The following is a 22296-nucleotide window of genomic DNA, read 5'->3' as shown; positions in this document are numbered from 1 at the left end:
TATCAAAGGATATAGTGTCAGAGACATGTTCGTCTGTTATTGATGGAAAAGCTGAGCTATTTGAAATGGCAATATGTCAGTCTATCTGAGTGGAATCCTTCAAGGCATTTGAAGGTGCTGAGACACTGAAGCTGACCTGCGATGAGAGCGCTTTGCCAAGCAGAATTTGGAGGCCTGACAAAGTGGATTATTTGGCCTCTCTTACTGCACTTGTTTTCTTTCTTTCTTTCTTTTTTTATTTGTGTGTGCTGAGCTATTGCAAAAAAGAACAGGAGTTTGTGCACCTGCCAGATATATTGACCCGGCTAATCAGCTCCTCCACACATCATTTCAGGTGCTAACAGAAAGAATAATCATTGCCTAAATCTGTATGTCATCCATTTGGCTGCAGTATTACCGCATGGTCGCTCTGCACAGCCAGCCATTGAATTACCCTGACATACCATGCGTGGCTCCAGCAGAGAAGTGAAGGCTTGACTTGAAAGACTATTCAAGCTGACAGGTGTATGCCGACCAGCTGATCTTTAGTTTATAGATTTTTGTATGTATGAACTTGACTATTGGATTCTTTTGGCAACCTTCCTCTTTCTCTCCATGAACCACTTCTCCCTGATCCTATGGGAGAAAGGGGACATTTATGTTTGTGGGTGGGTGTGTGTGTGTGAGAGAGAGAGAGAGAGAGAGAGAGAGAGAGAGAGAGAGAGAGAGAGAGAGAGAATGTGCATCACTATGTGTGTGTTTGCCTGAGAATGTGTATCTTGCTCACTTATATAGACAGCAGCAAGTAAGCCCCGGCCCCACACACACACACACACACACACACACACACACACACACACACACACACACACACACACACACACACACACACACACACACACACATCCATGCTCACTTGTAATTGATGAGACCAATCTCCATTTGACATTCAGTGAGGGGAAGGTGGGGGTGTTGGTTTGCGAGTGGGGTTCTTAAAGCAAGAAACACAAGATGGATATTGATATATTGACTGGATGATCCAGAGAGATCCAGGCACCGATGGATCCTGCGGGGTCAATGAGACCTACTTACAGGCATACTGATTTACTGGGCCTGTCTGAGCTGGTTCTGAGTCAGTGTGTGTGAAGAGCACAGGTGGAAAGAATCAGAAATGTTGTCGGGGGTTTTCCTGTGGTGTTATCCGGTTAGTTGAACCAGAGGTTGGGGGGGATACAGCAGGCCCATGCAATGACCCGTATTCTGTGATTGTGTTTGCCGATAGGTAGCGCCTGTGCAGGTCGCCCCCACCCTTCCTCAGCCCAAACATTTTGGGGGGATTTGGCTAACGGTGTAAAAAAAATTAAATCTCCAGCAACTCTCCGTCTCTGTGGCTGAAGCATCCAATAAAAGCACATTTGCCGCAGGATCAGGACACCCTTTATTTGTTTCAGCTAATGAAAAAGTGGAGAGGGAGACAAATAGGAAGGAGGATTGATTTTGATGATTCCATATGCAAAGCTTGGCGTTGTCTTGATAGAGCTGTGTGGAGGGCAGATCGAGAGATGAGGAGGATGAATCTCCAGTGTCAGTGCCAGGTGTTTGAGCCCCCGACCACGTTTTCTCATTTCTTAGAGGCAGTTGATTGGCTTGATAGAGGCCGGGGCTGTTTAGCATGCAGCTTCCCTCTCTTTCCTTCTTGCACTTGATGTTGACAAACATCTCTTTGACCCAGCCTTTGCACATTTTCGGTGGCCTAAGAAAAGAGAGCGTGTGTGTGAGATTGAGAAAGTAAGGAAGAGCGGCAGCCAGAGCGTGCCTCATCCTACAGCAGGGTAACCCAGCACAACGACAGTTGGCATTGTTGTCTTTCGTCCCCATCGTGACATTTGCAAGAGGCAGAAGTACACAGTGTGTACAAATGTTACTCTTAAATAAAAAAGTGTTTTTGGTATAATTACAATGCAATTTATAGCACAAACAAACAGCAGTGAAATGACTGATAATTGCTTTGTTCCAATGAGCAAGCTTGGGCTTGAAACCACTTGACTCCACAAGTCCTCAACCCATATCCCATTGACTGGCTAGGACACACGAGTGGCTGCACTGTTGTGATTACTGAGGCTGCTTTGTCCCCCAAAAAAATTGTTTTCATCCTGAGGGCAACCTCATAATTATCCATGATTCATTTATCCTCGGCAGAAGAGCTTTTTGTTTTTGCACCCGTGCGCAGTGATGTCCCTGTGTTTGTTTATTTTCCAAACGTGTAGTTTAAAATTATCATAGCCATCAAGAACGCGGTCGGATTTGGTTTGCTAATGGAGGGGAAGAGGATGTGAGCTGGTGTCTATTTGTCTATTTGTAATTTATGTGTTCGATTGATGCAAAGTTGTCCTCCATTGTTAGTTTATGTGGGGCAGTGAGCTTCCTGCTTGTGTCGGAGCAGCTGGAGTCGAGCTTTTCCTACTTCAGACAAAGCACGCTTGCGCACACACAAACACACAGAAACACAGCCGACTGGGCCGAGATAACAGTGACAGGTCTCCCCGAAGGCCTCATACCTGCTATTGCATTGTGTATATATTGTATTCTCCCTTGTGAGAATGTGTACCATATACCTCCCTGAACATCATTGTCCATTGTTTTGAAAAGCATCAGCTGTGAGATGTTTGTTAGACCTGCCTGTGGTAGCACTAATATGAACGCTCACAGGAGAATAGAGCTGTCTTCCATGGCTTAATTATAGTGAATCACTTGGTGGGGGAGACAATTATACAGTAAAGGAACGGCCTTTGGCTAGAATGTGTTTTTGAATTTGTAATGCGTGCTTAGGCTTCTCACACCTGTGATTCCAGATAATGAGCATAGCAGGAAAATGAGTTATCTTACTTCATCGATTAGCCTTATTCAGGTAAGAAAATGGGGATTTTTCTTTTTGACGGGCGACAAATTAATCAGAAAAAGGATATAAATGAATTAAAAACGGTGGTCGGACGTTACACTACATGGAGTGTGTTTCACAAGTTTAGTTCATTGATAATCAAAGCAATCATCCTCCAGATGCTCCCCATACTCCTTTTTAAAGGGTACTGTTATTACATGAGTCCTAGTGATGCTGTATTGTAGTGGATGGTCCAAATTCTGAAAACAACATGGCTGTACATTTTGTGTTTGTTTGTTTGGCTCTCTCAGTCAATCAAAGGACGCTTAATGAGAAAATGAAAATTGAAACAAAACAACTGACAGGGAATCTCAGTGCTTGCTGTTTTTCCCAGTTAGCAAAGAAGACGTTTGGATATTGATGTAGGAGAGACAACGGGGAGTGGTTCCAGTGAGGCTGCACATCCCTCGCTATCACTTCACATCAGGACAATATGCATGGGAGCATTCAAACGTGTCATATTGAGCATGCAAAGTAGATGTCATGCTGTCAGTGCATACTACACATCTGTTGAAACTGCCAATCTCCCCCCACACACGTACCCACGAAAACACACAATGTTTCTTATGGAGTGTCACATTTATTTGAAACATGGGCTGTGACATTATCATTTACATCATTGTGACCGACTGGGAGATCTCTGAGAAGCAGGGAACGAAAGGCATAATCCAACATTTTCGATAATCAAGCTTTGGTTTGAGTCTGCATTTATAGCACTCTTTGATTATTGTCGTGATGTTGTCAGCTCTGTAAGATTTCCTCAGTAGTTTCTGTCATTCTAGTAAAAGATCATACGTTCCTGTGTACGTGAGAATGTCACACATCTACTGTGGTTCACAACTAGTGTAGATAGATTTGTTTGTGAATATAAATTTCTCATCACCTCAGCTGTTTTCAGTCACTATAAAGATATATATTAACATTTTGAAGGTCTTTTTTCTGACGGTGTAGATTTCAAGTAGGCACTCCATTTTCAGTTTATCTTTGCACGCTGAATCTGGCAAAATCATGGAGCTTTGTTTGTTTGTTTGTTGTCTTGAACAAGCTGCGATTAACAGAAAGTTGAGGACATCACCATTGGTTGAAAGTGGAACTGAGAGAACAACATGGGAAGCAGAGAAGCAGAAATTTGGAAGTAAAACTCTCTTGTCCGGTCTGGTCTATCGTGTTTTGGCTGAAGGCATCCATTACTGCGAGTGGAGACAGTTGGAAGTTCTTTCACGATGTGAAAGTTCATTGCCTGATATTAGTTATGCAGGATGTGACTGTCAGCTTTGTATTTCCGTGTCTTTTGAAAGCGAGTGAGTGAGTCATTAGGTAAACTGAAATATACTGAGTCATAATAAACAGGGTGAAGATAAGAAGTAGATAAATAAAAATTAATAATTTATTTTCTGGTTATTTAAAAAGAGGTTTAGATAAGTGTTTATATATATATATATTTAGGTATACCGATAATGATTATGATTAATGATTAATGATTAAAAAAAAAACAGCAAATTCTCCAGTGATACAAAACCTTCTTCACTCTGAACAGTTTGTCAAAATCTAATCACACTGGGAAAGAAACACTGAAAGATATACAGACATTGTGCAATAAGAGAATGGATACATATCTGCTTGATCTTAAAAGTTTGTGTTTTTTTATTTTTATTTTTGATGCGTTGGAAGACTGGGAAGTGTGCGTTGCAGTCTTTAAAGTCTCCTCCTTTCAAAGCATTTGAAAAAGATTTGTTTCATCTCGAAAAGCTTCAGATGCGCGTTGATTGAGTGGCAGATGAACCTGTTAATTATTTAGAGAGGTTATTTGTAAGGCAGAGACTTCAGAAATGCTCAGCTTTTTAAGTGTCAGTGTTTATAAGGTGAAATAAAGCCGTGTCTGTCAAAAATAAATTAACAGTGTGACAGTGATGTACTCAATGCCCTCTGACAACACTCTGCGGCTGGCTCCGCCCATCATGTTCAACACACAAAACTGGTGGAGCTGTGGGTGATTTGGCAACATTACTCAACAAGATGGTTTTCACTTCATGCACAACCAGTGCTAGTTTTACACTTGGTTGGGTTTTTATAGCCTTGACCCTTACTCGCAACACCCCATCACCGCGTGTCATTCTTGATGTTGCAGAGGTACAATGAAATGACATAACAACCCCAGGCAGCCAGTCAGAAGCATCCAGGCCCGCCGGGCTGCCACCCTCTCGTTGGGATCAGAGCATCCAGTCAAAAGAGCTTAAGAGTCAAAACACATGAGTGACGGCGTCTGATGTACACGTCACTGTATGTGTCCTTAACCACATGTGACTTGTACAGATTATACCGAGGGAGCAATACTGCAGAAAAACGGCGAGGCCGTTAAAAATCGAGGGAGGAGAGACAGTGCGAGAGAAGAGGGGAGAGAGACCTATTTATAGAATGTCAATGATTTTCCTCAACCTGTATTGCTGCTGCCTGAAACATGTTATTTTTCTCTGTAAACAGCAGTGTTGAGAAAAGGAAAAGATTTTATTGCAAAAATCATATTAACCTCCACAGAAAGCAATCATGTCACTTTTATATTGCGTGGTCAAGATGCTCCTTTCTCCTAAAAAAAAAAAAAAAAACCAAATACTATGATTAGATTATTTGAGCGTGAGTGCAGATGTGAGAGGTGGTTCGAACACAGGATAGTAGTTTGAGCATAATTTAGACTTTTGTACCGCCAAGTGTTTCCCTTAAAATGTGACAGTCTGAAATCATCAATTGGGTGGAAATCTTGAGAATATCAGTGAGCTACATGGATACATGCAGGAGATGTTCTTAGATGTCAGTAGACACACACAGGCAGCTACACCAAACAAACAAAATGTTCACTCATATGGGTATAATCAACATAATTATTCCACAACGTTTTGAGACTATTCTACTTGGTTTAAGACGACAGCATTGAAAAGGAACATACTAGTTAAATTACTTTAAAAGCTCTATCACATGGAAAGAATTGTAAACCTATTAAACATTAAAGCGAGGGGATTTTTGTGAAGCCAAAAATAGTTACACAATGGCAGTCGTCGTCCAACAATTTATGTTGTGAGATTCTTTTTTGACACGTATCTAAATGCAAAAAGGGGTATAATGGCATTGGGCTTATAGGTTGATGAGTCCACCCGTAAATGAGAAAGGGCTAAATGGAGTGAAGGAAATGGACATCGTGATGATGTTTATCGCCAGGGAAGGGGACATGATTACGCACCTTGTTAAGCCCTGCAAGCAATGCTGCTTGGACGTAATTACCCATTTAAATGAGTTTCCCGCAGCGTTGTTTTTTTATTTTTATTTCTCAAATTAAACTCTCTGACATAAATATGCTGCATTGTGTTTTCTTTTAATGGAAATCCTTCAAAACTCAAGTCCCAACACAGAGGGACATAGAGGTGTGGAAATGTACCGCACACGGGTTCATTAAAACATTTTGAAGTGGTCATTTACAGCATTTCACACATTTTCTAGCAAAGTTTGTGTGCCAAACGTATGCCATTATGAAGCAAAACTGAGGTGGAATTTTAAAGAAAACAAACTAACAATACCTCATAAAAGTCAGAGGAAAACTTTTGAAAAGAGAAGTCTCCAGGAGAATAAAGAAACATAACCCCATCTCTCATTAATGCAGATTTTGCTGCCTGTGCTGGAAATGTTATTTACATTAATATAGGATAGAAAAGGTCAGCTTACACATTTAAAAACACAAAGCCTGAGACTTGTTATGACCAGGAGTGAAATCTATTTGCAGAGGAAGCTGACAATATTATTTTCTCTTGCATTCGGTGTGTCAGGAGTGGCCACCTTTGTCCCTATGGCTTAGGAATATAAAAACAGAAGCATTTGTACATGGTGTACTGGAATACACTGTAAGATAACGTAGACACTGCTTCAATATATTTGTCCCTCCTTGCAGATAGGAAAAACAAAGGGCTTGTCAACCATACTTGGGGGAAATAATTTTTTTCTTTTCTGTTATGGAACAACAAAACCAGAGTATTTTTCAGAAAGTAAACGAAGTGAGAAAAAAAGTAATTACTTTTCTCTTGTAATGACCATTATGGGTGCCAAAAACTCATTTCATCCAAATGTGCAGAGAGAGGAGTTATTAATTAAAATTTATGTGTATCAGGCTTGTAACATTTTTTTCCACTGTCCTGTCTCAGTTGAACTGCAGGTTGCCAGACTTTGTTCAGATGGTTCCCAGGGCTTTCTCCTGAGTGCTGATGCTAGGCTTTTTGAATGACAGGGAAATGGGGGGAGGGATTCTGTGAAACATAACAATACTCGCTGTGAACGGAAACTTTTCCAAGTAGCCGGCTCTGACACCAGGGAAGAATGACCTTTCCAAGTGTCCTGTTTTTTTTTTGCCTAAAACAAAGAGGAAGCAGGAGGATGTTAGTTAGCATTTCCCCCATCAGATTAAATGTCAAATTCTGCATGCATAATTGTAGAACGGAGAGGAGGACGACATGAAATGAACCAATTTGCTGGTGGATAGATGAATCCTGAGCTTAGTTATTCGCTGCATTGCAGATATTGTCACGATACTTTCAGTAGCTTTAGTTGTGTTGTGTTTGGATCTCTATGTAAGGACTGCACCTGCCGTAATTGTAACATCAAGTGAAACTGAATTCAGTTGTAAACTAAAGAATTATTCATTTGTCACATGTGTACCTTTTTAAAGAGGTTAAAGAAGGCTGAGCAGACAAAAGGGCACAAACGTCATTATATTACTCGCACAAACGCTGCATTATACCTTTGCTTTGTTCGCTCCGGCAGTGGAAGCAGCCTTTGCCTGTTCCTGCCCTCCTTTCATTTTAGCAAATTCATACAGCGCTTTTGTTTCTAGACATAAACCTGGATTTGCATTAGGGAGCGCATGTATGGGATGTTTGATGAGCACAGAGGCTGTTGGCAAGCGAGCCACTATAGCAGCAATATCAGCCTCCTCAGAGGTATGCAGCAGTATGGCTGGAGGAGCAGCAGGGTAGCGTAATTGTGCATTGTTCATCCACAGAACAGAGGCAGAGCATGTAATGAGCTGTAGCATTTTCACCCAGCCAGCCTAATGGGCTATGACCGAGTGTAGGCCTCTCAGAGCCCCTGCGCTCCCCCTGCCCTGTGTGGCCACTGTCTTGGGCCCCCTCTTTTCTTTTCTCCCATTCTCCCCTCGTTCTCCACCCGATCAGCGTCAGCCATTCCTTCACCCCTGTTATCCCCCCTCCTTTATCTCTGCTCCCCCTGCCCATTGTCCCCCTGTCTGAGGAGATGGTGGGACCCCTAATGTGTTCAATGTGTAGCTCCTTTTCTCATTCATGATGTCTGTAAAGCCTCTAAGCAGTTAGTCTGATTCAGCCTGACATAAATCAGAATAGCTCATTGATGGCACGCCGAATGCAGTGTGATTATATTAAAAAACCCAAACACTGAATACAAAGTTCAGGAGGAGAATTTGCTGATGTTAGTTGTAGGGGATTTGTTGTTAGAACTCGGCACATTTTTCTATCAGAGGCTGTTTTGCATTTTGATTATCTAGTTTCCCTGAAAGCAATTCAGGTGGGCCTGTTTCGCTCAGGTTTGTTTTCCTGGGATTAGGGCTTTTCAGAAAGTGCCCAGGCATATTATTTACACCATATCTACTTCCGTGGGAGGCGGGAAACCATTTCTTTGTTGAGTGTACCAGGTCAAGTTGGAAAGACAAGAATGTGTGTTTGGGAATAGATTAGATATCTAATCTGAACTGAGTGCGGAAGATGGAAACACTACTAATGATAATAGTTATTATTGGCTTGCAAGGGAATTGATAACGACTTTTCCCACATCTTTGTGCTCTCTTATGGCATCAGAAAACAATATCCAGAGTTCGGTCGTCTGGCTGCGGAGCACAATGGGACATCAGTTTTGACTTTCCTCTCACGTCCACGATTTGACATACCACAGCACAGGCAGCCAAGTTAATGAATGAAAAGCACTTTGCCTCTGTCAGACTGCTGCGAGTGCAGTACGTTCCCCAGTAACCTCCTCACTTCAAGATTAGCTGTTCCCAGTTCAGTCTTATGGGGAGCTAGAGAGCACCGAAGGCAGCATGTCTATACTTGTTAAAGGGAAGATTGCTTATAATCTCTGTGCTTTAATAACACAGATCGACTACTTTGGGGAACACTGCAGGAAGGTCACCAAGGAGTTGAGTTCGAATGCTCTTATCTTGTTCAGGGATTACATGATACATGAAAGCAGAGTTTAATGCATCAACATAAGAGATACATGTGCATATACATGCATGCACACCAAGGAACATCCCACAAACAGGGTGAAGCATTTAGCTTCCCAAAATGGTCCAATATTTGCCTTAAAAGAAACTGTTGGCAAAAAATTTAACATTTTAACTTATTAATTGTTCAAATATATTAATATATAATGTCTTGATTAACAAGCTTTAGTAGCGCTGGTATACACATTTTGTTAGATGTGTCTGTCAGTTGCTAAGCTAACCACCTGCTTGTTCCAGTCTAATACTGAAAACAGAGACTGAAATCAATCATCTTTTATAACTCAGCAAAAAAGGAAAATAATCATATTTCTCAAAGTGTCAAACAATGTCGTTCATTTATTCATTTGTAAATGGACATTTTCCTTGACTAAATTAGATATTCCAGAAGAAGAGAATCCAGTCTAAGCGTTGTTTTCCTCTCTGCCCCAAAATGTAGTCCATCCTAAACGTTAATGTGTGGCTGTCCCCTTTTTGTTTGTGTGCGATGGGACGGCAGACAAAATACCAAGAGTGCTGGGGGAGGACAGACATGGGAGTAGTGTTCTGACTTTTCATTTGTTCGCTACCCAGTAATGATTATTTTAGCCTCTAAGCCCCAGATTTGGCCTTGTTTTGCTGCGGGAAGCGGCATCAATAGGGACAGAGCAGCCTTGCCCTGGCTGAGAAGCTTGTCTGTGGCTAAGCTGGTTGGCAGCGAGAGTCAGGTACACAGCATGGAAGACATTTTGAGTGTAGTTGCAGGAGGTCAGCTGAGAAGGGAAAGTGGCAAGAGAACGGCATAATATTCAGATATTCAGTTTACGTGGAGACGGGTCTGGTTTTGCTACTGTGTTACCGTCGTTTGTTCATCTGGTGGCTGAGTGAGACGATTTTCTAATTATAGACCTCCTTCGTTTGCCTTGTTTGTAGCGCTGGTAACAAGCCAGTTGCCAGCTTGCATGAGCAACTGCAGAAAGCTGACTTTTGGTTTAATTTGGAGGACTAGCTATAATCCAGACTAAGTCCTTTAAAGCTGAAGCCTCCCCCCCCCTCCTCCCACCACTGTTGGATTACGGGAGTGTCTTTAAAAGGATAAGGACCTGCTTATCACTGCTTCCCTCAACACTTGTTTGGGACTTCAGATGTGGGGGAGGACGGTTCATCGTCACCCAACGTGGCCAGTATGGATATGAGTCATAGAGATTAGGGATCTAACAACTGAGATCAATGATAATCACAATTTTTGCTTTTTAAACCCCCACAGTTACAAAGACATACGGATCTTAGCGTCTATGCCTCTGCTCCCACCCCTGTGAGTCTAATCAGCGAGTGGAATCTAACTGGAAAATAGCAGCTAAATTGGATGTCGAACAGCACGCATGAGTGAAATTCTTGTTGCCTTTAATCACTTTCACATGTACATTTATGAACAGTTTGACACTATAGTTTCAGCTTTTGTTACAGGAAAAAAAAAAAAAAGGTGGATTTAAGGCCACTGGAATATCAGTGAAAATCATCTGAGCGTATGTCGAGATACACCGATCAAAGAAGCAATAAAAGGATTTTGCAAATTCCCACTATATTTAACAGTGGTTCCACATTGACTGTCAAATTAATATCATATTTGCTTGTAGACAGCTTTTCCTCTTCTTCAAAAAAAGATCATCCTTTTTAGTCCCAGTGGTGCTGATATTTTCTCCACTAATAAAAAAAAAAAATCACTGAAATACCTTACTAGTGCAGCTGATGGTTTTACATGCGTTCCCTCTTTAATTCTTCCTTTTAAGGAATAGTTTTTTGAGTTTGCATATCACTACGAGGTTGCTGGGCAACCCAACAGAGACACCAGGAAGTCACTTCTCCTGGAACTGATAATCCGGCACATAACTCTTTATAAAACAAGTTGCGGTTTTAGCATTTGTGCATGCTAAACAACTGACGTATAACACATTAATCAGTCAATTTATGAGTAGTGTAGGTAAGTATTTCCCTTTTGGACAGAGCCAGGCTTGCTGTTTCCCACGTGTCCACCATGTATGCTAAACTAAACTAAGCCAAGCTCACTGTCCACTCGTACGAGCTTCACATTTAACAGATGAGTGTAGATTGATCTTCTTCATAAAGAAAATTAAGGTTGTTTCCCAAATGTATCTAAATGCTTTAACAGATATTGATGCAAATCACGAGCTGTTTACAGGCTGGGAAATGAACAACAACAAAAAAAAAAAAATCTAAAAACATCATGTTTTTTTTTTTTTTGTGTGACAGTTATATAAAGTGCCCTATTGTTATAAATGAGCTGAAAACATGCAAAACAATGATCTGTTAAGCAGCCCGCGCTCAATTGAGGTGACAGACAGGAGCTATATAAAAGGATTACCGTACCAGTTTAGGGCTGTTTGTATCGCTCCCTCCTAAAGAAGTGTTGTTGGGGGCTGTTGAAGGAAGGGAGGGTGTTTGCGGTGCAGCAGGGAATAGAGACCAATCTAGCACACATAAGCATATGTGTTGTTTGAGATGCTATATTTGAGTGCGAGGTTGCTACTTATCTCATCGGGGTGCGATGGTGGCGAGGTGAGGGAACGGAGTGAATTCCTGGCGGACCTGGAGCGGGGACCCGGAGCTCCCAGGGTTAGGAGCAGGCAGGGATTTGAAGAGACAGAGAGATGGAGCCAAACCACACGGGAGGGCGGGGGGGAGCATAGAAATAGAAGTACCTCAGCGTGAGTACTTGTTTACCTCTGTGTCAACATTTTTGACTCAGCTCATTAACCTGTGCACTTGGGTGGATCAGAACACCTTTAGCTTTCTGTCTCCTCATCTCTCTCTTTCACAATTAATAGCGATAACTAACGGTAAGCATAAACATGTTAGACTCGAGCTAATGAACAGATGCAACAACAGGGTGACGGGGCGGCTATCACACCTCGAAGGGAGCGAATCGATTTCAGCTGATACTAGTTCACAGATACACCCTGTAGCACTTTCCTCAAATCTAATCATGGATCCATTTAAACTGCGTTAGCTGGGAGTCTACTTGCCATTAAAATGGGTTTTCAATTTCTATTTTTTTGAGAGCATTGGTTCAAAAAGAGGCAAGTGCAGAGGTAAAGTAACAACTATACGTCTTCCGTCTCTGAAATACAGAAAAGGAGAGGAGTCGCAGCGTTCATCCGAGCCCTCCCCTCCTCTCCTCCCATTACCCATGCAGCCAGCATCCTCTCGAAATTGTTTTGCGTGACCTTTGCTACAGTAGCTCTAATTATTACCATCACACAGGCCCTGTAAGGCACATAGCTAATTATACTGGATTTATCTGAAGGGACATTGGTGCCATTCTTCATAGACATGTCTTGGCTACCGTCAGTGCGGGTGATCGAAACCCAGAATAAGGTTAATTTGGGTAATACAGTAATAGTAATTAGAGCCACAATAATTACAAGCATAGTTGTAATAACAGTTACGAGCAGCCTATTAGTAATAGGGATCCAAATGATCTCGCTACACGTATGCAATGTAATTGAGAAGAATGGCAATGCCAAAAAAAACAGACTAAGGGTGAGAAGTGCTGTGCAATATGCATAATGACATTATTACAGAGGCAGATTGTTGCTGTTTCCCTCACATTGCTCACAATTGCAGTTTGACAGTGGTAGTTGAAAGATATATTTTCAAAGGCATTGTGGGATTATCTGTTAATGTAGGTACCAGGACCTCTAGTCATTGCATCTCATAAAGAGTTGTTACTAGAGGAAGCGATATTTTTCAAAGCTCCAACATGAATGAAGAAGGGCAGTTGGAGCCGTCTTTTGGCTGGCGGGCAACTCATGTAATGAGCCTAAGAGGGTTCCAATTATTCCACTTGCGATCAAAAAGGAGAAGGAGATTACTTCTCTTGCCTCTTTTTTCTTTGACATTTTACACAGTAACATCTTTTGATAGGGGCTGGGGGAGAGAGGGAAAAAAACGATTGCCAGTGAGTAGTTGATAGTCTTAAACAGTCTCTGTCTCTACTGTCTTCTCTGTCTAGCAGAGACAAGGCAACGCTTTTGAAAACATTTTTAATTTTTTTGGGGATGTGTTTTTAATAAAACAACTTTCTCCCATTGCATGGTACATCAGCTCTCTCTGAGTACGTCACCTGCACAAGACAGAGAGGAAGCTTTCATATGACCGCAGGCTTTGGCTACAACAGACTTGATGGCTGATCGCTGCCATATTTTTCCACAGAGCTATTGTAAATTGTGAAGAGGCATGTTCCGTACTCACTCACTCACTCACTCACTGCAGCTGTTTTCCTCTTCTGCTTAACAGTGTAAGTCATGTTACTCACAATACAAAAGGGAGTTGAATTATTCGATTGTGTACAGATTTTTTTTCCCCCACTGCTTCTCCCAGATTACAAGTAAAAGCACATCAGATGCCTGGGGGCAACTAAAAAGATTTCTCCACTATAGAACATCCAACTATATCAGCCCAGGAAAAAATAAAGGATGAAAAAAAAAAAGAAAAGACAAATAATATTATGTGCCACTGCACTGAGACAAAGAGAACTCCTCCAATCTGCGTCAGCACAGATAAACATCCACCCCTAAGATATGTTCTTGGTAGATAACAGCTTAGTGCGTGTGTTTGCAACACACACGAGCATAGACAGCAAGTACACAGAGCAGATTTGATAAGCACCGAAAATTACTACTTGTTGTTTATGGTGGCAGAACAAAAGGATTCAGGGTCTTCATTTCAAGAAATCAAGCTATGGAAAAGTGGATGCAGGGTGTAAGTTGCATGTCAATTGGATAGATTTGACTTGATAATATAGACATAATGAGGGGGGAAGGTGTTTGTGTTTGTGTGTGTGTGTGTGTGTGTGTGTGTGTGTGTGTGTGTGTGTGTGTGTGTGTGTGTGTGTGTGTGTGTGTGTGTGTGTGTGTATCTGAGAATACAGTGCCTTGCCTTCCCCTGTGGATCTACTGCAGGAGTGGGAGGCAGAAATCCACCGTCTGTTGCTGTTTTCCATGACCCTGTACATCCCCCCGCAGTGAAAAACGATGTTTGCCCCCAAAGACGGCCCTAATTCAAATTAAATTAAATGAAGTCAGTGCGGCTAATCCCTGTGTGTTTCAGCTGCTGAAACCCCCCGCTCCCCCGCTCCCTGCCTTCCTCCCTCCCTCCCCCATGAGTGAGTGGGTCAAGCCTGCTGCATCTGGACCCCTATCCACAGGCCCTGCTCTCAAGCTGCCAGGCTCCCAGTCCCTGACGGAGACGACAGCAGGCCCCGCTCAGACTTTCTGCCCCACTGCGACTGTATGTGTGTGTGTGTGTGTGTGTGTGTGTGTGTGTGTGTGTGTGTTCACAAAAACGTGTATTTTACTGTAAATTTGTGTTGCGTTATTCTCTTTCTGACTCACATAGTGTTTATTCCCCTTTGCTTGTTTTGCCTGTGTGCTTGCATGTGTGCAGTTCTTCAAAAAAGATTTATTTTTGTTTGCGACTGGCTTACGCGTTTCACACACATTCCTTGTTTTTGCCTTTTTTTTTTGGTTTGTTTAGTTTTTCCGGTAAAATTAAAGTTAGAGATAAAATACAAAGAAGTCACATGTCCGCATCTCTGTGACAATGTAGTTAACAATGGTAGAAAACAAACAGTAGAGTCAGACCACAGCGCAGTGGATGGAGCTTTGTTCTGCCTGTGCACTGATGGCAGTCTGTCACAGTCCTGTTAACAAGCTGGATTTAGAGATGCATTGGTGATGTGCAAGCAGCTAATACTCTGCTGTCAATCCCGGCAATGACAGCTGCCCAGAAGGACCATCCCAGATTTTAGCACCAGATGTGCTTCACAGTGAAGCACCGGCAAACAGCATCAAAAAGCGAACCAGGCTTCCGTGACACGATCACTGATAGGAGTAGCCTTGTTGTGACGCAAGCTGGAAGATGTGGTAAATAAAAAGCCCCTTTCTATTATTCGTATTTTGGCATGGGGCCCAATGAACCGCCTGTGATTTGAGCAGCAGCTCTGATTTGTGAGACAAAGTGCATCAACTGAGTTACAGCAGCTGGTGTACACAGATATTGTGTTTCGGGGGTTGTGGGTTAGGAGGGCAGGTGGGTTTTTGATGAGCTGGAGCTTGGAGTATATGTGTGTGTGTGTGTGTGTGTGTGTGTGTGTGTGTGTGTGTGTGTGTGTGTGTGTGTGTGTGTGTGCGCGCGCGTGTGTGCGCGTGGGCGTTGCAGGTCTGAGCACCTGCACACATGCCCTTTGAAAAGCTCCATCACCCCTCCATCCAGCCAACACGCAGTGTAAACACGGTTTGTTTGAGCGAGTGGCCTGGGGTTGTTGGATTAATGAGCGCTGATGAAGTTCCACTTGTATCCTAGGTGCTGCCTCCCTATTTGCTGGAGTGGCTGTGATGTGGTAGTGTGTCTGGAGGCGGTGACTCATTCCCTTTACCCAGTGTCAGATTAAGGCATGTCAATAAACAGACCCACTCAATCCATCTCCGAGTGACTGCATCCGCTCACAGAGCCTCCCAGTCTGTAATGAGCTGCTGCAAATCTCCATCCAACTAAAATGTCTGGAAAGATGCCTTGTCACAGTGAGCAAGAGAAAAAAAGATGGAGGGAGGGAGGGCGAGAGAGACAGAGAGACTGCATCGATATGACTGGCAGCCACCTTTAAGCTGCTAAGAGAAATTGTACGAAGCCGCGCTCCGTCGTGTCGTGGAGTGCAAGTCGATCTGCACTCCCCACAGATTCGCAGATTTCTCATTTCTGTTGTCCTCGTGTGCATTGAGTTAATCAAAAATGAATTCTAAGTTTACACATTTCAAAAGTGACCGAAAGTTATACTGTTTGTTCAGTCACAGCTCTCGTGTAAGCGTTTAAGGGGAATGTGTTTACATAATCTGCAGTATTTCTAAGTGTTTATTTTTAAGGCCCAACCCAGGGGAGGTGGGAGAAACCTTTGGGAATATCTCGTGCTCTAATTTAGCGTGGCACCCCTTCCCCCTCAACACTGGCTAATGTAGGCCACAACTGAGAGGAGACATCGCTATCGAGTAATTATTTCAGAAAAATGAAATGACTGTGTTTGTAATGCTTACTTCTAAAGGGGCCGGAAACCTCAAGATCTACCTGGATTAGATGTTTCTTTTAACACTTCCGTAGTATATATATATATATATATATATATAATATTTTTTTTTTTTTTTTTTTAAATCACCACCTGTGGCACCATACACACATTAACGGATTTTGGGATGAGAGGAGTGTGAAAACTTTTCAGTCTGACATCCAAATTAAAGAAAATCCCTCAAGACTTGCCTAAAGGGGAAGTTCCTGGTATTTGAGTTTGATTGGGCTCCGCAGGCTTTAAGGAAAGTAAGCCGATTTCTTTTAGGCAACAGCGTAGATAGTCGTCTTTTTTTTCCTCCCTCCCCACTTTTTACTATGTAAAGCCATGAATCCTAATCTCACAGATACGCAGGTTTTCTATCTGACCTGCAGATACAATGAAAACACATGCAAAAGCCTGAACGCTGAACAGGTGTTCAATGAAACTCTATCCACTCTTAAGTGCCTGGTTGACACAGTAGACCCGTATTCATTGGACACTATAACTCCATCTGAGCGTCTTAAAAGCACTAGCCTTGTCTCTGCAGACAAAGACAAAACAAAAACACCGACCCAGGAAGCCAAACAGCCACAAACGGTTTGAAACATGTCGGCCCGAGCGGTGATTCCCTGTAAGACAGCAGCTATGACTTAAGCCTCTTTAGTGTCAGCCTACTCCGCTGGAATGCAGACGTCTGCAAAGGGGGCCTATTATTTAAAATCTTTTCATCATGCTGAAAGGGAGGGAAATAGCTTTGACGTTGAGAAGTTCATGAATAATGAATGCTGTTTCTATCAATGTATGTATAATTAATCACATCTCTACTAACTGGACTTCTGTGGAGCCTGTAGTCCTGAGTGACATGGAGACTGGTCTGGACTATTGTCTCTGTGTCAGAAGAAAAGACAGCAGCATGATCTGCAGTTTTCTGCATGGTTGTGATGCACAGGTGGAGCAGGCAATAGCCGCAGCACTTTGGCCTTTCTCCTTACTTTACGAGAGCAGGGGGTGATTGTTTTGGTCTGAATGGGCAAATATTTGTTCAATTTCACACGGGAAAGCAAGCAAAATGAGAAGGAAATGCAAGCAGGAAGTGCTGGATCTGTTTCATTGTGTTCCAGAAAAGCTGTTATTTAGTTGGCTCAAACAATACAGTACATTAAACACATGTGGTCAGGAACACAAGTGACCTCCTGATCGCGTTTAATTCACACAGTTTGTTTTCTTTTGTCCGGCCGCCAAGACTGCAGAAATGTACAAACTACAGCAGAGCAAGGAAATCTTGTAAAATCCTTCTCTCAGAATCACTCACTTTCATAACATGATTGATTTCCAAATGGGCTACTGGGTTTGGGGTGAATTGATGGGTGATGAAGTGAAATGATGCAGAGAATGTGGCAGGTTATTTGTCACACGTGTACCCTTCTGTCACAATTGATTGTGTATAATTTGAGTTTGCAGGGGAGCCAGTTGATATTAAATGGTAACAACTCTCTGTATTCATCACAGCAGTCCCCTTTTAGCAGGCAGAAATAGAAAATGTAATCTCATCCACAACCATGGCTGTGCCTCAGGCACTCTTTCACCCTTTTTACCGCTGATCCTCCCTCAGGGGCCCTGCCCTCTCTAAAGGAAGAGGGAAATCTATAATCTAGCAGCTGGCAGAGGGTCTATGGGAAATTTTATAATCAGGAAGAAGGTGGTGATGATGGTCACCGGGGTAGAGGCCAAAGAGTTGGTGCTGGTAGAGGGTTAGCACATCTCGGGGGCCGAAGAGCGATTCTTCTTTCTTACGTGGGAAACAAAATATAAACTCAATCCAGGCGGGGGCATTCGCGGTCTGCGTCTTAGTCACGGGTGTCTTGCAGACTGAATCGGAGCGCCGCCGGGTACAGACCCAGAGACGGGGACATCGGGCGCCAGCACAGACCTGCAAGTCAGGGATTGTTGGAGCGGTGCTTTTGTAGGGGAGTGGAAGGAAAGAGTCTGTGTGTGCAAGAATGTGAATGTGCATGACGGCCGTAGTAGTGAAGCAGTTCTTTTCGTAGTCCCTGTGTATAGGATAGGAAAATCACCCGCATACCCACACACACTCACACACTCCTCTGCAGCCTCTCTGCAAAATACACGAGGGCAGTGCATGCATCTACAAGCAGCCACTTTCACATACTGACCATCATCTATTGGAATTTGTTCGCTGTACTCTCCTTCCCTCTCATCTTTTTTTTTTTTTTACCCATCTCTACTCTCTTAGCTTTGCCACAACCAAGCCGTATAGTGAAACCATTTTTTTTTTTTTCTTAAATACTCTAATTGCGCCTGGCTTGCCCTGTAAACCCCTGTGGACCTCTTCCTACTCATCCCTTCCTTAAGCAATGGGAGATCAATAACGGGGGACGTAATGTGTAACATTTCCTTCCGGGGCCGAGGGGAGCCCTTGAGTGAGCTGCAGCAACGAGGCACAACCTCAGACTGCTCAAACGCAAAATGAAGCAGCAAAATTTGATCTGACATCTTTAATAGATTCTGTCTAGTCTGATGTTCTGAATGTACAAACTGAGCATTTCAGTGTGACAGTGAGAGCATTTTGTGTCCGCAAAGAGCGTGGCTAGATGTTTTTTTTTTTCCAACTAAGTTGATAACGTTAAAGAGTTGCAATGCATGACAGAAGTGAACCACTCACTTCTGTAATTGATTTTTCTTCTTCAATTTACAATATCTCAATCTATAATTTTAAAAAAAATTTTTTTTTTTAAAAAGGTCACAGTGAAACTGTAAATGGAAGGAAAAAAAAGAAACAAATTTTTGAGTAAAAACAGATTGCTGATGGCAGCGTCTTATGGATCCTTGTTTTTCAAGCTAGCATATCATTAGTGCATGTCGTTACATCTGTCCATATTTTCCGAGCTTGCTTCCTTGTTTATATGTTGCACTGCGCAGCATCTGCCTCGATAATGCATACAGTGGGGCAGCTGTGCGCCATTTTTTTTTTTTCTCTCTTTTTCTCTCCTATCTGTGTGACATCTGCTGAACTTGTCGGGTGTTTACTGGTGTAACAACTGGTGTCTTCACTCCCCTCCTCTTCTCCCGGGTGCTCTCCATGCCCCCACACAATGAATACACTTGCATCCAGACTACAGAACCAATTGTCACGCTGGGAGGAAGGCAAATCAAATCTTACGGCAGCAACTAGGCGAGGAGATTGCTTTTCCTCTCAGTGGCAGAGAAGCAAGTCCATCGTCCCTGCGCCTCAGGTTTTTTGCTGGAAAGAATGAAGCAAAGGGTGAAAAGGGGAACGCTGCAGCAGCTGGACCGCAAGTATCTCGCGGGTCAAGTCTCACCCATTTCCTCCCATCTTCACCGTCTTTGACTCTCCGCTCCCTTTCCACTTCTCGCCCCAGTCATCCTGACACTACCTATCCGTCACCCGGCGATACCAGGGACTACACTCCTGCCTCCAGTCCTCCAGAAGAAACGGAACAATAATTATGGGGATAGAGTGACTCTGGCCGGCAAACTGGGGCCGTTCAAATCACAACAACACATTGTCCAACCTGATTAAGTAGCCATTTGTGGCGTCCTCGCTGTAGTTAAGCAGTCCTCATCCTCTTGCCTGAAACTTGACCTCCCAGCGAGATATATTGACATGTCCTCCAATTTGAGGTCGGTCCGAAATGTGGGGGAAGACATTACATTTCTTTACAGGAAGCCCGGGCTAATGCTTCCGATTCTTCCTCAGAATAGGCATTCTTCAGTGATTCATCATTGCCCAAGGTTATGCCCTCACATGATGGGTGTGTGTTTATTTCCACTGACAATTTGATAAACAGAGAAAATAAACCACATTATTAGATTAATGAGGATCTGCAGTGTTGAAAGAAGAGCTGGAGTGGAAGCGGTGGTGAGGCATAACTATTGAGTCCTATTGAAGTGTCTCCTTTGGTTGCACCTACTACCCCCTTAAGAGTGCTCCATGTAAAATAGAAAAAAAAATTAATAAATAAAAAGCCCTGAGAGAGAATTGCATTATGGAAAGTACAGTTCCATTTCAGGACAGCACCAGCTTGAGAGCAGGGGCATGCTGCCTCCCTCTCCAGGCCCTGCTCGCACGGAACATGCCAACCAAACCAATTACAGGCTGCAGCCAGAGTGACATTCACAAGAAAATTCTCTATCTTGTCTTTTAAATGAAGTTTTCCCCTTGTTACTCATGCCTTGCATTTTCATTAGTTTCTCACTGGATGCGCAGCCACTGTAGCAGATGAGGCAGTTTAATTCGTGTACACTGGGACCAAAGTGGAGCGCGAGTGGAACACAAAACCTTATGCACATACAGATTGCTTTGGCATGTCATCATTATTATTTATAAACATTACGTCATCTATAGGATGATCTATTATCTAAAATAAAAAACGCCGTAGCTATACACTGTGTAGTTCTGCTAAGGGAAAGATTGTGAATGTGAAATAATTTCTAAATTAATGAAATAAAAGAATCTTGATCTTTAATGAATGATTAATCTGAGTTGCAGTATGTTGCCACTACCGTTACCTTTGATATTTAATGGAGTCAAGCTGAACGGGAGCAAAAGGAGTCAGGGGTAATGCAAAAGAACAAACACTATGTGCTCCACATTATGGGATAATAATAAAATGTTAATTGAATTCCTTATTATAAATTATCTTCTCGATACTAATGAGTTAAAGTTTAATTAGGGGTAAATGGTAAAAAGGAGAAGGAGCGATGCTAACCTTCAGCGCGTAAACACATTGCATCATAATTTAACAAACTCCAATCAGATGCCTGCCCTGCATTGTTGCTTGTTGTTATACAAGTTTCGTGCCAAACATAATGAGGAGTAAAGGAGGTGAAAAGACAAGCAGCAGCTCATCTGATGATTTAAGGTAGACTCATTGGAGAATGTTGAAAAATCAATACACTTCTGATTTCCATACAAATTCACAGTGACTCAAGAGACCAGACCAGTGTCTGCAGCAGGCAAAATTATAATGCTGCAGAGCACACTGCATATTATGTCTTTGAAGCCACGTGAAAGAGGCATCAATACCAAGAATCTGAACAAGCAAGGACATGCATTTGGTAGCATTAACCATCCTTTACATTTTCATAGACTGCAAACAGGTCATGAGAGCTATTTGCCAGAGGTAAACACCATACATTCGCTGCTGTGATCTGCCAGCATCAACTTTTATTTACACATGTATTTATTTATTTATTTCAAAAGGAATCTAAGAAGACTGGGACGAATGTTTGACATTTTTTTCCTTCCGCTTTGCTCCCCCTCCCCCGTCCCTCTTGCTCCGACATTGTGGTCTCACTTCGACGCAGACGCTGTAAAAGTTCAAAATGTTCAGCCCCATTAGCATCTAATAAGGAGAGTGTTCGCCCAGTCGCACACTGAGTTTTAATCCAAATCTGTTTGGTCAGCGTGTATGACAGCTGTGCAGGGCCACTGCTACCTCAACAGCAGGACTCTGTCAAACGTGGAGCTCACTTGATAATCAGCAACTGTGCTCCAGTGCCAGCATTAACCTTTCTTACCATCAGGGTGACTTTTTTTTTTTTTTTTTTTTTTTTTTTTTTTTTTTTTCCTAGCAGGGCTTTGATATCGGCACTGTAGGCTATCGAGTCACAGCTTTTATTGGGACGCCGTATCTGCAAGGTGTAATTTTAAGTGAAGGATCTGCTTTCTTTCTGCAGAAAACACCTGCATTTTATCAAACTTACTCTACAGGGTCATATCCTGGCTTTTCGAAGCACTTGGGGAAGTCCTTTGAGAGGCTTTGATATCCCATGGCCCTCTGACATCTTACCTAGTGTGAGTAGATACTTGGCAGATGTAGGAGGGGGCTACCTGCTCCGTGTACACTGACTCCTCTGTCCATGTGCTCCCCGCACCAGACATTCTCCTCGCTCAATAAATGTTGAAAAAAAAATAATGTAGGATCCCTTTGAACTGTGTTCTCTAAT

At 42.7% G+C, this 22296-nt stretch overlaps 1 protein-coding gene across 7 annotated transcripts in view; it reads left to right on the top strand.

Annotated features, from left to right (window-relative positions):
- Positions 1–22296, top strand: part of pcdh19 (protocadherin 19) — a 54792-nt gene that overhangs the window by 6553 nt on the left and 25943 nt on the right. The window lies entirely within an intron of this gene.

This window comes from Embiotoca jacksoni, unplaced genomic scaffold, assembly GCF_022577435.1.
Source record: "Embiotoca jacksoni isolate LCO1_2020_lvr unplaced genomic scaffold, fEmbJac1.0.p SCAF_5, whole genome shotgun sequence".
Taxonomy (NCBI): Eukaryota; Metazoa; Chordata; class Actinopteri; family Embiotocidae; genus Embiotoca; species Embiotoca jacksoni.
Note: the sequence above shows the minus strand (reverse complement) of the source record. Positions and strands in the feature narration are given on the sequence as shown.